At 47.2% G+C, this 13,938-nt stretch overlaps 1 protein-coding gene across 2 annotated transcripts in view; it reads right to left on the reverse strand.

Annotated features, from left to right (window-relative positions):
• The window catches only part of PDE10A (phosphodiesterase 10A), a 579,847-nt gene extending 566,169 nt beyond the window's left edge, over window positions 1-13,678 (reverse strand). The window contains exon 1 of one of the 2 annotated variants that reach the window (XM_073894211.1): window positions 13,114-13,678. The gene's annotated coding sequence lies outside the window, so the exon portion shown is untranslated. Of the gene's footprint in view, window positions 1-11,844; window positions 11,903-13,113 lie in introns of those variants that run through there. The other variant, XM_073894212.1, reaches the window with a different exon arrangement.
• Window positions 13,679-13,938: the final 260 nt, after the last annotated feature.

Genomic DNA, 13,938 nt, shown 5'->3' on the forward strand with positions numbered 1-13,938 from the left:
AATTAAAACAAATGTATCCTCGTACTTCACAAAACATCCAGATCCAAACCTACCGGGCTGTGTGGGACAGAGTCATGCACGTGGATGGAGTGTGTGCAGAAAGCCTTCTGAACACGCCCAAACAACTCAATTGGGCCTGTCAAAATGACCCTCTGTCACAGTGGGTATATAACCCAAAGGTATTTCTAGAAAATCAGCCAAAGATCCTGATCATTTCTTCAGCCAAGGAGGAGCACAAGGTGTTTACTGTGGTGAGGTGACGGACAGAGAGAGAGGGACTGAGAAATATGTTCAATTCATGGGATTCTCTGAGTCACTTGGCCTGACCAAGTGTGTGAAAAACCTCAGTTGTACTTAATCGGGAACTTCCAAGTGAATGGGGAGCTTTAAATGTTTTGAAGCGATTAACAGATCTAAAGTAAAAAATCACATGAATATATCTATAGGAGGTAGAAAGTCATTTGATAAAAATTCTGCATCCAACATCCACTCCTGATGCCGCTGTTACCAAAAGTCCTGAGGCAAGCCTGGGGAAGGAGGTGAAGCCGGAGCACATGGGGCCCCACAGACTGTGGGGAGGGTTGCCTTACGGTCGGTGGGAATCCCGCCCATGGCTGGGTACAGGTGTATGATGGAGTCAGGTTTGAGTTTAGGAATAATCACGCTGATGAGGTCTCTTGTCTCTTCCCAAAGGCCAGCACTTAAGTAAGTGAGGAAACAGACAAAGCATCCGCACAACATCTTTACTATTGTTACTATCATGACATTCTGGGAGTATCAGGCAACACTGCCGTCAGGTGAGGAGGATACAAGGTATCACACTTGGAGGGAGGAGGTCAAGTCACCATTAGTCGTAACTGATCACCTGAGGTGCCTTGAAAAAATAATCTGAGGAGCAAGTATAACTGACGTAAGAAATCAGTACGGTAGATAAGTACACAGAATCAGCATGCAAACATCCTCTGCCCCTCTCTTTCTCCTCTTCTTCCTCTTCCCATCCCTGAACAATTCAGTCCTCAGGTCATTAGATGGGGCCAAAGAGGCAGCTCAGCCAAGGCCAAGGGCAGCACTGTGCTGGACCAGATCTTTGCGTCACCGCCCGGACGCGTGAGGACGGTGCCCACACAGGGGAGCGGTGGCAGCGGTGAAGAGAGAAAATTCCTCAGATGGCAGAGGTGTAGATACAGGTGGACAGGTTTCTCACTGTCAGAGAGGAGAGTGAGGAAAGAAACTCCTAGAATGAACCCTGACACAGTGGATCAGAATGATAATGTTGGCATGAACTCCTGGTTTCGAATATAGATAAATATAGAAAAAACTACAGATGTGAACGTGTTTATAAGTGTGTGTATGTCTTGGTCTCTCTACATAGGAAGACACAGAGAAAGAGATCAAGACTGACATTGACATGTATTTGTCCAAAGATACAGAAGCTACCTCGAAGGAGCTCGCACTCGCCAAATCTGGGACGATTTGAGCCTCAAAATAAATAGTGGCTGCAATGTATTACAACCTGTGAATAAGGAGAGCCAGAGTCGAAATTCAGATAAATCAACAAGTGAATAATTGGAAGTTTGAAGAGCAATAGAATGGATCAAACTACCTTCCCACAAATTCCTTGCTGCTCAGAAGGGGGCAAAGTGAAACTTTACAATGGAGAAAATTGGAAGACACTACCTTAATCAAATGATCGCGTGGTCAAGGTGGACACCGTCAGAAATAGGACAAACCTAACGCTCGGGCCAACTGTTGAGAGGCAACAAGGAAAACACAGCACCATTTCTATGATATTCCTCCCAATGGGAGGATCTAACCATGAGGACACATCAGAACAAACTCAAACCAAGACACGTTCTACAAAATAACTTGGTCATAATCTCTAAAAACACCAAGGTGCTGCAAGTCTTTGAGAGACCGACGAACTGCTCCAGACTCGACACCAAGGACAGGGGCCGTGGGTGGCTCAGGACCCGATCCTTTGCTACTAAGGATGCTATGGGAACGGCTGGAAAATGTGAGTGGGGTTTGAAGGCTGCATGGTAGCAATGGACCCATGACCCGTCTGGCTTGGGTGGCTGTGTCGCATTCGTGTAGGAGCCTGTCCTGGTTTGTAGGAAGTGCATACTAAATATTTATAGTCAGGGTAATGGCTCTGGGGAAAAAAAAACAAAAAAAGGCCGTTCTACTGTACTTGCAACTTTCTGTCAGTTTGAGATCATGTCAAGATTTAAAAAGCAGTTTACAAAAATATCCATAGTGTTCACCATGGACAAGAAACTAGTCTAAAAAAATTAATGGGGAAAATAATTCGATTTACAAGAGCAATTTAAAAAAAGAATAAGCTTTGTTAAGAATAAAGTGAGAGGAAACAGGCAGGATCTATAATGAAAAGGAGTGGGAACCAGTCCTAGAAAGAAAACATATTATATACCTGTTGTATCTTTTCAATGTTTACAAATTACATTTACTTTTCATTCAAGAATAAATTTTAAAAATTGCAGCAACAAAGAGAGCACATTGAAGGAAACATGATCAGAACAAGGGTTTTCAGAGAGCCTTACTGAGTCCAGTGAAAGCTGTCCTAAAGAAATCTCTTCTAAATGAAGGGAAAGTTGCAGGAATGGACTCCGGTTGTCAAATCCAAAGCTTGTGCATGAGGAACAGCTCTTTGCCGCCTCATGAACATGTCAAGATGATTCAACTCAATCCAGCCTGCAAGAAATGGATCACCCCCTTCCAGAAGCCTCTGTGACCCTTTGGATGGCTTCCATGAAGCTACTCGCTTAATGGCTCATGTAACACATTCTTATCTTCCTGTAAAGACTGTAAATTCCTTAGGGGCTGAAAAAACGCGCCCTTGCCTGTCGGCCATCTAAGGGGCTGGTGCTTCGCGCACAGTGAACATGAGACTGTGTGCTGGTGAACTCATTTTCTCTCTCTCTCTCTCTCCGTCCACACTCAGACCAGATTATTAATGGTGCCTCATCAGTTAAGAACCAAGTTGAGTGGCAAGAGAGTAAAATAATAGTAATTGACTGCCTCTAGTTTTAAAAAGAGAACCGGAAAGTTTAAATTGTCAGGCCTGCCTTCTGAACGCCATAGCTGTACCAAACATTTCCAAAGATGATTTGGCATTAATTTCTGCGTATTGGCATGTAGACAGCCACAGAGCTTTTCTTGATTTGTTTCATTATTTTACCTCTTTACCTACCTAATCTAGACTGGTGAGATTTCACACTTGAAGGGGAAAAGTAAAGAACTGTATGTAGCCACTGCATTTAACGTTAAACATTTTAAAGTATAAAATAGCAAGTGATACCTGACAATGCACCAATCACGGCATAAGTGGGGGGGGGGGGCGCTAAAGTCCAGCCTCCTGGGCTCTGGCGGGGGGGGGGGGGGGAAATGTGCTCAGTATCAGTGGACGAAAAAAAAAAACACTAAAAAAAAAAAAAAAAAAAACAACAAAAAAACAGGTAAATACCGCCCAAGCACATACAGATTGAGAATTAGACGTGAAAAGTTTTCAAGAGCACAGAAATGATCTCTGGAAGGAGAGTGTGCCTTTCATTCTGTGGTGTCAGGTGGAGCACAGCTGGTTCCTCTCACTGATGGAGCCGTGGGGAAACAAGACTCTCCCTGCCGGTGAGGACTGACTGTGTGCCAGCAGGAGAGGGGTTCCCGCCGGTCCCTCCAAGCACAGCACACCCGGCTGTCCGAGCCGCCCTGCCAGGAAAGCCCCGAGGGTGGACCTTCCCATCTGTCCTCCTGGTGGCCCTCCTCCCACCTCTCCCTGCGGGATCCACCACACAGGTGTGTTCCGGTCGCAGCCATGAACATAAAGTCATCTGTTGACGGCCTACTCTGCGCTCCTTCCTGGAAGAAAAGCAGGACTGAAGACTTGATCATGCTCTTAAAATTGTTTCCAGTCTAGCTGGGGAGCCAAAGTTCACACGGAAGCCTTAGAGGCACATCCCAGGAGCTACCTTGGGAAGGGCTGGGAGCAGGGCTGCCTCTGTCAGGACAAACCAGGGGGGTGGAGGCCTTGCAGGTCCTACTATGTTAATGCATCCTTAAGGCACAGAGCCCTAGGAAGATGATCCTTGATCCAGAGATTTGCTTTAATGTATCATTTTTCACCAAGAGGCCACAACAACTCTGGCATCATGCCACAGCTGTTACCAAGATATCTGTCAAATACAGTCCAGACCCACGATTTTACGACTTTTTCAACTCACAGTGGGAAATTTATTTTACAATAGACCAAATATACACACACGTCCCTAAATAATACCTGCCCAGTCTGCTGGATTCGCTCTGACCCTCCGGCCCTCCCGTCCTTCCCCTCCTCTCCTCCCCCCTCCTCCCCCCGCTCTTCCCCTCCCTCCTCCCCACCACCACCCCTACGCCGGCCCCTCCTCCCCTCCTGCCCCCCATCCTCTCCTTGCCTTCTCCCCCATTCCATTCAGTTTTTAGAAATCTGGTTGGGACTCACTAAAAATAGATGTCATGACTCACAAATAGGTTACTACCCACCGTCTGAGAAACACTGGTTGAGGCCGTTCCAAAATTTTACAGCACTTCTGCACATGTTTTATGAGTGAAAGATAGAAGGTTTACTGATGAACTTAGCTGAAGTTGGCTCAGGAATGTACTCCATTAACAAAAGCTTAAAATCTTAAAAAAAAAAAACAAACACGCAACGTTCTGAAGAAACACCCAAGTTCGTGGCATATAAAGGTATGTGCGGCTCATGGGAAGGTGGGACAGAGCAGCAGGGCGGGGAGTCCCTGACCCAGCGATGGCAGGGCGGGTGGGGACAGAACTTCCGGGAATACCCAAATACGTGTGGAATGACTTGGGGCTACTTATAAATACACTAACGCAATTTTTCATGCAAGGTGTTTGTTCTTTATTGCAACTCATCCTCTTGGACATCTGGTCAATTTCCTTCTTCAACAAGACAGAGTTTCCTAACGAAACTTAAGCATTTTTGCTTATCAATTATCCACCTTGAAAAGATGTCGTTGAAGCAAAACAAGTCTTATCCTTACATTTTCTATCACCTCCAAAGCACCACATGATTCAGTCTATTAAATTACAAAATTATTCTTAAATAATGCTCTCAAAGTTGATGGTAATTTTTAATTGCTTTCCCACACCATGCAGAGACCATCCCTGGTAATTAGTACAGAGCTTCTAATCAATGCACGAGTGTGAGGCTTTGTTGCTCCAGGTTGCCCCCGCCCCATGCATACATTTTGGACAAGTGATAACTTACTACTCTATGGACTACACCATGTGTCTGTAACACGCTCCTTTTCTCTAGACTCTTTCAGGCCAATGGGAGGAAGAGGGGTCCAAAAACTACTGAACTGCGATCCTCATGCCACATTGAATGTGGTGCGAGCCGAGGACACCACCCAGAGCTCCAGACTCGGGAGGAAAAGGTGTCTCCCTGGTGGAGGTGGCCCTGGCTTCACGGAGGAGGCAGAAATGAGGAGGGGCCTCCACGGATATTTAAGGTTTCCATGAAGAGACACCAAATGGAGAAAGAAGCTCTCGGAAGAAGAAACTTCGTAAACAATCACAGAAAGTACTTGTCCACTTAGCTGAAAGGTGGGGAACCTTGAAGGAAGGAATAGGATGAACGCAGATATCAAGGCTTATGTGTGTGTCGCAATTTTCAGTTGATACACCACTGGCCCCTCTATTAGTTCACTGGGTCTCCTATGGGACCCCGGTGTGGCAGACCTTCATGCCGAAGGAGAGCGTTTGTGCATAATTTTACTAGAGAATAAAAGAAGTGCTGGTGATTTCCTGATGGGAGAAGGGGCAGGAATGGGGCTGCCTGTCTCAGTGAGGGGGTGGCTGTCCTGTTTGATGCACAACCTCTTATGGAAAGAGACCCTACCCCATCACAGAATGAGAAATTTTGTCTTTGGGCCATTTCGGCTGGACTAGCAGGTGCCGCTGCTCAGGGTCATAAGGGACTGACCTGTTGTTGACCTTGTTATCTGGGGGAATGGATGAGGTAGGAGAAGGAGCCAAGTCCAAGGCTGTGGGTCCCACCACTCTATCTGTGACTGTCCCTCAAGTCCCTGCGCTGCTCCAGAACCTTCCTGAAAAACCCTTCGTCTGTAGTTCCTTCTTTCTGGATTTCACCACTTGTAACTGAGTGGCGCCTCACAACACAGATGGACCAAAGCAGGGACAGCGGGGGGCACGGAGTCCATCTATAGGCTCCCCTAAAAGTCTGCCTTAACCTTTTTCTGTAATAATTTCTGCGCATCCTACATCCACAGAAAATTTCCATTAAAAGGGGAGTGCAATCATTCATTCGCACATTTGTTCAGCAAATATTTACAGAGGACTTACTATTGCCAGGCTTTATTCTAAATTCTAACTTCTAGAAGTACACAGTGGGAAGAAAGGAAAAAAAGAAGAAAGAAAAAAAGAAAGAAAGAAAGAAAGAAAGAGAAAGAAAGAAAGAAAGAAAGAAAGAAAGAAAGAAAGAAAGAAAGAAAAAGAAAAAATGTTCCTGCCTTTATCAAAAATATATTCTCCTAGGGAGAGGCAGATGATTAAAAAAAAAAAAATAATAAGAAAATATCAGAGAGCATTTTGTCCCACGAGTGAGACATTGCATCCCCACAGTGACCCTGAGGCCATGCCCGTTCCCGAGGACCCCGTGTGACCAGCACTTAGCACAGGTGCAGTGCTTACTCCAAAGATGTTTGCCAAATAGAATCAAATGGCATAAAATATATAGTAGTGGAGACACTGGATATTCCTTGTGGCTGTTCTTTCTTCAGATGAAAGTCTAACTCATTTCCAGTGGCTTCACACAGGAGTGGCCCTGTTCCCAGAGTCACTCTCAGGGACATCATGAAATCCTGTCATTGGCAACACTTCAGTTCCACTTTGAAATTCTTCTGCGCAACATTTCAGACAATTAAATAACAATGACTTCAGAAACCTGACAATCAGACACACACTGAATAACGAAGCCTGGAGGAAATGGGCAAGAAAAGAGCTTCATACAAAGCAGAGAGCAGGACAGATTGCATTAACATATTATCAGTGGATGCTGGGTTTTTCTTGTATGTTATAACAAATCATTCCTCCCCGTATACTTCAGACATTTGTAATGAAGTCACAGCAAACTCCGACGCTTTGTCAGTGATTGTTGCGTATGAATGGGACTCAGCACTTTTATCATTTCAGACACTCGGCCCCCTTGGTGAGTTACCAAGGAGTCTGCGGTCCAGTGCGATCTGTCCATTTCTTCACACCAACACAACCGAGTCTTAAAGGTTTGACCATCCAGGTCATCCAGTTCAAGCTTCTAAAGTTATGGACAAGGAGACACACAACAGGGTGTCTTTCGTGTTCCAGACACGTGTAATTTCCTTTCTGGTTCAACTGTAAGAAGTCTTTGACTCCCGTTCTCCTCTCTCCTCCAGCATCTCTGGTGCCCCAAACAGCAATGGCCCTCCTGGTGGGAGCCAGAGAAGCTAACAGAACTATAAAAAATACCTGAACGGGCAGCTCTTTGCTCTCAAACTTCTGAAAGAATGTTCTTCAGCATCAGTTCTTCCTCCAGAGGTCATGCCCACTCTTTTCTATTAGTGATTTTAAATCACCCTTTAAAATATTTTTTCATAATAACAAGACAATCTAGTCAATTATTTTAAAAAAATTAATCTGTTAGGAAAAAATCATTCCAACTGGTGTCAGGGGGGCCATGGAGATGTAAGCCAGTTAACAATCTAGATGTTTATCTGAAATGAGTTTTAGAGGCATAGAATGCCCTCCAAACCAAGGACCCATTAATAATACAAGGAAGCCACAAAACCCAAATGCCACTGTGATGTCAAGGAGATACACAGTTTTAGGAAACCATATGTTTGCTCCAGGCATTCACTCATCGGAGGAAGGAATAGCTTACCCATAGCCGGTTTCCCTGCAGCTCAGGAAGTGTGGGGAATGTGAACTGCGAGTAGGCCATAGTTCCTATCCAGACCTGCCCTAGCTCCCTTCCATATAGAGGCTCCCTTTCAGGGGACTCTGCTGTGGCAGGAATCTGGAAAACTGCATTGGATGGGATCTTAGCCAATTCCATCAAAAAATAGAAACTACTTATGTTTAAAACACTCATTAGATGTATGGAATGTCATAATGAACAACAGACATCATTTTCATTCAAAAATAATCCCAAAAGAAATAAGAGTGAAAGCTAGAAGACAAAACAATACACAATAATCAGGGTAAGGGCAGGAAGATGGACAGGCCAGGGGAGCAGGCTTCTCACCAGAGTGAGGCTAGGGAAACTGGGCTTCCCACTGTGCCTCAGCACACGGTGGCTAATAACATGTCTTGTGGTCAAACCAGCTTCCAAGTAAAGAATAATTCCTCAGAAAGGAACTAAAATGAAGAGAATGTGAAGAGAATGGAAAACATCCGAGTATCTTCCCGTGGAATAAGATCAATCAATAAAATTATTCAGTGTTTTCGTCAGAGCCTTTCCCATAAAGCCTTCAACACAGCCATCATCTTCACAGCTAACTAAACATTGGGACATCCTCTTGTGTCTAAGTTCAAAGCAATGGAGAAAAGTAGAAGCAGAGCAAAGCATAAACTGTGGCGGGCATTGTCCATTGGCATGCCAAACTCTTAGTTGTAAAGACAAAATATAAGTTGAACAGTTTATGCAAATATCTCTCATCAGTATAATCTGAACACATATTGGACTCAGCTGGGACCCATGAGGGGTCGACACTCTGGCCGTGACTTTACACACACAACACACACACAAGCATGTGTGCATGCAGGCTTACACGTGTGCACATGTCAGATAATTTCAATGGACATCCAAAGAAATGTCCAGCTAAAACTAGGACAACGCACTTCCTTTTCCTCTTTACTCAGCTAAATGAAATAGGACGGAGTGATCACAGTCGGGGAGAAAACCAAAACCATCCATGGTGTTCACCATGACCCAGGTAGGACCTTGCCTCCTCCCCATAAGGGATCTCCTGAACAGAAGCTATAAAGAGGGCAGGAGCCATTACAACACAATAACCAGGAAATATCCACGTTGGACCTGAAGCGAATACCCACCAGCCATGACTGGGAACTGTGTGCACCCTGGCATAGATTGGTGGTAGGTAAGGGCATGAAAAGGCATGATGGATTTCTGTTCCTAGGTTCCGAGTCCCCACCATCTTCTCTCCAGGTAGCCTGTATACTTAACAGCTATTTAAAACTTTGGATCAAGCCAACCTGCTGACAGATGGCCTTATAATCAATGACTACCACTGAAATTTAATTTCCAATTGCCTTAATTTAATACACACTATAATATACTTTTGATGGTTAAAATGAACAAACACATTGGCCTTCCAAGTCACTGGACTTAAAAGAAGCCCCTTCTGACATTCAAGGTCAGCTAGACTGATGTAAATATTTTCCTCTGTTCTCCAGTGCGCATACTGTCAGGTCTGGCTGAGAGACCCAGAGGAAAAACAATAACAGCACTGCATTGGGGAGGTGGAGGAGATCCAGGTCCTTGGCCTCGTGTGGGGGTGCATGAGCAGAACCACAGGGCACTCACACACCGGGTCTCACCTGGCCTCCGCGTCTTCCGCGGTCACAGTGGGCTCAGCCATACGTCCTGCCATATGCATAGAGATGTTCTGCCACCACTTTGGGCAGGTGCCCTGGCTACCATTTCCCAAATAAATGCATTCATCATAATACAGTAGTTGAGTGTTTACAGTCTTAATGGTTTCTACAGTTACATCCTCACGGGCGATTACCAAGTGGCATTTTTATTTGCCAGATACAAAGGATACAGTGAAATCATTAGATATCTGTAAGCTTTAGAACAAAACCAATTTGTACAAAGTCATTTCAAAATTATTATAATCTCTGCATAATATGGATATAGGTACTTACTGTCGCCTATCCTGACTTGCAATATATTCTCTGACGGGTCCTATTGCACTGGGGAATGTGCAAATTAGTTGCTACTATTAGTACAGGACCTCCAGAGCATAGCTTTTTAAGTTGTAATACCATGCATTCCCACAAAAAAAGAGGAGATAGGTCTGTTAAGATACAATTCTTATTTCTTTTGTAACCGGAAGTCATGTATTCATTAATTATTAAAATGCCATAAAATGGCCCCGTGTTGTTATTTACCATGATAATGACGTCAGTTCCCATAGATTTCACTACTAGCTTAAGCAGAAGAACGTGGTACGCATATTTGAGAGTAACCTTCAGGCCAAAACCAAATACTGGAGATAGAGCCCATGAATGTGTCAGATACTCATGGTGATACCAAATTATTCTCCCCAAAGATGGAAAAATACCAACCCTTCAGATAAAGCCATTTGCATTATTTGAATTTATTACCAAATGCCATTTTTCCAGTAAAATTAATTTAAGAAATGTACTGACTTTTGCTCTCAGATCATAACTGAGCAAATAAAGTCAAAACATGGGCAGTCACTAAAATACAACCTATTTCTAGGTAAGTGGACAACACTACTCTCATCTATTTCTATCAAATCCAAAATGCACTGTCCAGGGATAGCCAACACCTAACCTCTGCCTTGACACACACAAACCATGCAAAATGTTGCCAGTGGACACAGAGATTCATGTCTTTTGTGCAGGAAGGACTTGGTGACTTTGTGTTTCTTATGACGTCAGGGCAGAAGAGCCATGACTCCATTTTGGAGACACACGCCCATGTCTCCTGGTGCTCTGCTCAGACCTGCCCCTGCCACCAACCAAGACTACAAGGCTCAGTTCTGGAAAGGAAAGCAAACACTCAGAAGAACTCCTCCACCTGCCCGGATCCCGATCCACCCCCCCCCCCCCCACCAATGAGCCCTTCCATCTCTTCTTCCACAGTTTAACCAACAGCAAAATATTTGCATCTGGGTCATTTTTCCTTTGTCTTTTAATGACAGCCCAGAAAAAGCTGGACTGGTTCCTTTGGGCTTACCTTTAATCAAATCCACAATGATTTAAGTGAAATAAAAGGTGTCTGTTTGGGTTTCTTTGATGTGGAAATCAGATACCCAGGTATTACTTTTGTTTGCATAGGAAATTTCCCCTTCTTCACTTTTTCCTTGGTATCATTCTAGGGAAAGGAGTGCCTCACTGCTCTTATCACAACAGCTCTCCTTGGAATCACAACACATCCCCAGATTTGCTTCAAACCTTCCCCTCTAACTTCAGTAGAACGCAAAGGGCCTGCCTGTGCAAGGGTGAGGATTCAACATGACGCAACCCTTAGCATCCCTGGATTGGAGAAGCAAGGGAGAAGGCAACATCCTCCCTGCCTTCCCTCCCAGGCCACAGGCATGAGGGGGACAGCATCGGCACCCCACCCTCTAGACACAGGTTGTGGGCACGCAGACAGCAGTGCAACCTATACATGCACAGGACGGTCTGTCACGGTGTGCACCAGTGCACCGGACAAGGTAGGCAGAGGACCGGGAAATGGTCAGCAGCCCCCACTCCACATCTCCCTGGCCTCTTCCTGCCTCCTTTCCCATCCCACCCCACCTCCCCTTTCTCCCCACAGAGCTTCAAGTTCTCCCAAATTTGGGTCTCCAGCACCGGCTGAATCAGCTCATCCCCACCCTACCCCCAATTGCCTGAAGACACAAGTAAAATCCCATTTGTGGGGGGAAAAAGTCTACTCAAGTTGCCTGGACATGGGAAGCTGCGACGAAGACCGGCTAGAGCATTCCTGCAGAGGATCTCAACTCCAAAAGCCTTCCCGGCCGCTCCTTTTTCCTCTCCTCCTCCCCCTCCCCCTACCTTGCTCCTGGCGGCCGCGGCCCCCAGACCAGGCAGTGGGTTCCTCCTCTGGGCTCAGGGACTCTCCTCCACCTCCTCCACCCTCGAGGGCTTTGCGTTTCTTCGACATCTCTCTGCCCGGGGCTGGGGCTTTGGGGGTTTCTGTTCCCACCCCCGGCCCTCCCCCCTCGGAGAGGAGAGTGAAGGTGGGGTTAGGTGGAGGGGAGTGAGCGAGGACGGAAGGGGTGGGGAGTAGAGACCAGGGAGGGAGATGGAGGGCAGGCCCTTTGGAGAGGCAGGGAAGGCAGGAGGCAGGGAAGGGCGCAGAGATCCCACAGTCTGTTAGGCAGAGCTGCCCTACGTCTAGGGGGCTGTTTGCGCTCGCTGGCGCGCTCCCTCCTTCCTCCTTCCTCTTCTTCTCTCCACTAGAAGGGTAAGCTGAGAGGAGAGGAGAGCTCAGAACCCAGGGAAGAGAGGCTCCTTGGGCCCCTCTGCTGATTTCTTCCTAATCTGGGAGGGGGTGAGGTGGGATGCTCTGTATTGGCACCCCTGGCCCTGTCTATTCATGCAGGAGTGGGGTTCTGGGAGGGGGGCATTGCCTGTGATGTTTGGTGGGGGATGTTTTCAATGGATTGCAAGGAAAATTGGGTGGAATGAAGAAAATAAAATGCTGCAGAATGCAATATAGTGATGCCTTCAGGTGCTGGAGACTCGGAATCCTCCTCCCCATGACATCACGTAGGCTTTTTCGAAAAGGGGTTGGGAGAGGTGGGGGGGGGGCAAGAAGAGTGGCAGCAGAGGTGAGGGGTGGAAAGAGGAGGAGAGGATCTTGCCCCCATCCAGAACCCAGGAGGGAGGCCAAGAAGGGAGCAAGGAAGGGGCTGGGAGCACCAGCAGTTTCTCTTAGCTTCTTCATCAAGCACCTGCCAGGCTAGCATCACCGCGGATGCGGTTTGCAGCTGGGGGGCAGCCTTCACAGGGAACTTGGAGCTGCAAACTCAGGTCAGGCGGCAGGCAGCCGGGAGGCAATTGCTCAGCGCTGGGGTTGGCTGCAGGCTCTCTCACCTCCTGTGCAGCCCCTTGAGCCTTACAGACTTCGGGTTTAATCCCCAATCCCACTAGCCAGCCCTCCTCCAAAGCAGTCATGTCCCCAAACCACACACACGCAGACCCTCTTAATGCCAGAAAGGATGGACGGAAATGATGGGGGGAAAGTCGGAAAACGGTCAGAGTTAAGTTTTTCTGGACTCTCAAGGGTTAAATAATAGGTAAAAGCAACTATCAACTTACCCGCCAAAGTGTGCTGAAGTGCGGATCTGCTCTCCGCTTCATTTCAAGTTGGTATGTTTAAAAAAGAGAGAGGGGAACGGAGGGAAAAAATAAGCCAACCGGCCAGGAACACTGTGGGTCCAGGGCTCCATTGAGAACTGCGCAAAGCAAGTTGCCAAGCGAGGCCGGTGGCCCAAGTTCGGGACCTCTCCAAGAACGCTCGCTTCTGCTCCGCTCAGCAGGCATATTCCAAAGGCTCCGGGCACCCTGGATTTCGCGCAGATCTTCTCAGGAAAGGGGGAGACAACTCTAAACCGAGTGTGGTATTCTTCTTTCCCTACCCCCCCCCCGGGGGGGGGGTCTCCAGGGAAGCCGCGTGGAGCACTCTAGGCACCAACGAAGACCGGTCCATTTCAGCTCATCCTCTCTGCGGCCGCAAGTTTGGACCCGCACATCTAGGGAGAACATGAGTGCGAGTGTGAGCGCGCGCGTGTGTGCGTGTGTACGCGCGTGTGCCAGGCTGTGCGCCGCGCACACTGGGCGTTCGGGGGTGCCTGTGCTCTCAGGAACGACTCTCCCTGGCTGCCTGGAACTTGGAGAGTTTTCCTTTAAGCCGGAGCTGCAGCTCGGACACCCCCCGCGTCCAACAGGAGGCGATGACGTCTGTAGCCTCGTTGCCACACAAGTCCCCAGGCTGCCGCTGCCGTTCATTGACAGGAGCGGGCGCTCCGACGTCAGCAGCCGGACCTTTGGCTCAGAGATGGCTCCCACCCCCGCACCTGCCAGCCCGCCCCCGGGGAGGGGGGGGTAAGGAAATCAAAGCCGCTGGGGAGGGGCCAGGGAGGC

Source organism: Callorhinus ursinus, unplaced genomic scaffold (assembly GCF_003265705.2).
Source record: "Callorhinus ursinus isolate GAN/ISIS: 27379988/994484 unplaced genomic scaffold, GSC_fseal_2.0 scaffold6, whole genome shotgun sequence".
NCBI classification, from domain to species: Eukaryota; Metazoa; Chordata; class Mammalia; order Carnivora; family Otariidae; genus Callorhinus; species Callorhinus ursinus.